Source organism: Ranitomeya variabilis, chromosome 4, assembly GCF_051348905.1.
Source record: "Ranitomeya variabilis isolate aRanVar5 chromosome 4, aRanVar5.hap1, whole genome shotgun sequence".
Lineage (NCBI taxonomy): Eukaryota > Metazoa > Chordata > Amphibia > Anura > Dendrobatidae > Ranitomeya > Ranitomeya variabilis.
In genome coordinates this window covers 71,120,665-71,122,740 of record NC_135235.1, presented here as the reverse complement: position 1 = coordinate 71,122,740, position 2,076 = coordinate 71,120,665, and the positions used below count along the sequence as shown (strand labels likewise).

Here is a 2,076-nt window from a genome sequence, read left to right as displayed (position 1 = left end):
GCCACTGCTGCCGTATGTGTCCCTATTACTACACCTGCTGTTTGGCACAATAACAGCGCTCCTCTTAGTGCCCCACATAATACTGCAAACCCCTGTGCCCCTTAAATAGTAATAATGCCTCCTTTCTGCCCTCTATGAAAAAATATTAATGCTCTGTGCAAAGGCCTTAAAAAAAACAGTGTTCAAATTTTGCCCCTTTGACGGCCACAATACTCGTACTTGCGTAACAATAATGCTTAACATTTGATAATATCCCCAGAGTCTCGCAATGTACAGCTCCTCTATATACAGTATGGTGGTCCCACAGCTTCTTTACACAGCATATGGTGGGTCCACAGCTCTTTTATACAGAGTACGATGTCCCTAAGGCACCTTTATACAGAATATGATGTCCTCATAGATTCCTTATACACAGTATAATGGTCCTAACAAAAGCTCTCTCACTGTATCATGGCCCCCACAGTAGGACCCACACTGTATAATGGCCTCCACGCTGTATAATGGTTCTCATGCTATATACTGGCCTTCACAGTACTCCCCACACTAGCCACCATTTCTGTTCCAAATGGGATGGGAATGATGGCTTAGGAGTGTAGTGATCTGGAATCAGTCTGCTGGGGTTGTTTTTTATGGGTCGGCTTTGGCATATTAGTTTCAGTGAAGGGAAGTCCTAATTCTTCAGTATAGAATAAATTATGGACAAATATATGCTTCCAACATTGTGGGAACAGTTTGAATAAGGTCCTTTTCTGTCCCAGCACGGCTATGCTCCAGTGCACAAAGCAAGGTCCATAAAGGCAAGGTTGGGGGGAGTTTGGTTTGGAAGAACCTGACTGTCCGCACAGAGTCTGAACCTCAACCAACACCTTTGGGATGAACTAGAATATAGATTGCTAGCCCTGACCCATCCAGCATCAGTGTCTGACGTTACAAATAATCTTCTGAATGAAGGAGCAAAAAATCCCAAAGACTCCTCCAAAATCTTCGGGGACCAACCCCAGCCAAATTAATGCCTATGGATTTAGAGTGGGATGTTACAAAATTCTATATCCCTATACTTATGTCCATACAGTGGATATGTATAAGAACAATACAAGTAAAAAAATAGGATTATAACAAGCTTCTGCATATATGTTTTCATGGATCTGTGTGCGTGGAGGTGTTTATCATTTGTAACAATTTACTGTATCAGATTATTTATATTACATACTATTATAAACCCTCCATAGACTTTATTACGCATTATTATCTTGGATCTCATTGGCTGCATGGCTTGTTCTAGCACATTCTTTAATGTTGTGACATCACAGGATCGTCGCCATGGTCACCTCTGGCCTGGATATTATGACATCATGAGGAATATATAAGCAACCGCTCACCCAGAATTCCGTTGAGGGTTGTTCCGTAGGAGTTTAGTAGTGAGTATGTGCGTGTTATACCCCTGTCCTGTCCTGTCATTATTCCACATTTCCTAGCTGTAAAAGGTTCTGATTTCTTATGTCAAGCTTCCTCTACTTCCCAATTCTAATATCCTGTACATTTTTATTTAGAAAACTTTATATTTGTTAATCATCTAGTAATATGTACTATTGATACAATTGGTATTTAATGTTAGGCTACTTATAAGGAATTCTCTCTCTCTCTAATTCAGATATTTGCAGTTATTTATTTGTGAAAAATGACGCGCAAAAATTGGAACACAATCTATGTAAGTCCGAAATTAGAAAAGCCATAGAATTCAGAATAGTGATTGTAATGCTATCTCTATACATGGATATAAAAATTATTTTCTGTTGTCTGATGTCCGTTCTTCACGTACAGACAACTGCCTGGACCAATCAGGTCAACACGATTAGGACAATACCAAACCTGCATTTTTTTAATTTAAAGTGGCAAAAAAATTCTGAATTTCATAAAAGCCCCCAGGAAATAGCCTGAGTCGCCATTTTCAAATACCAGTAACATTTTTATTTTTTGGATAATGGAGGAGTGTGAGGGCTTGGTTTTTTTTGGGTAGTGAGCGGATGTTTTTATTGATAGTTACAAAGCTTTTATAGATTTTTAATGCATTTTTTT

The 2,076-nt window shown here is 38.9% G+C and overlaps 1 long non-coding RNA gene across 1 annotated transcript; it reads left to right on the top strand.

Moving 5' to 3' along the window:
• The first annotated feature begins 1,277 nt into the window (after positions 1-1,277).
• Positions 1,278-1,796, top strand: LOC143768416 (uncharacterized). Its single transcript, XR_013213856.1, has 2 exons — positions 1,278-1,418; positions 1,652-1,796. It is a non-coding gene; the product is annotated as an uncharacterized LOC143768416 (long non-coding RNA).
• Positions 1,797-2,076: the final 280 nt, after the last annotated feature.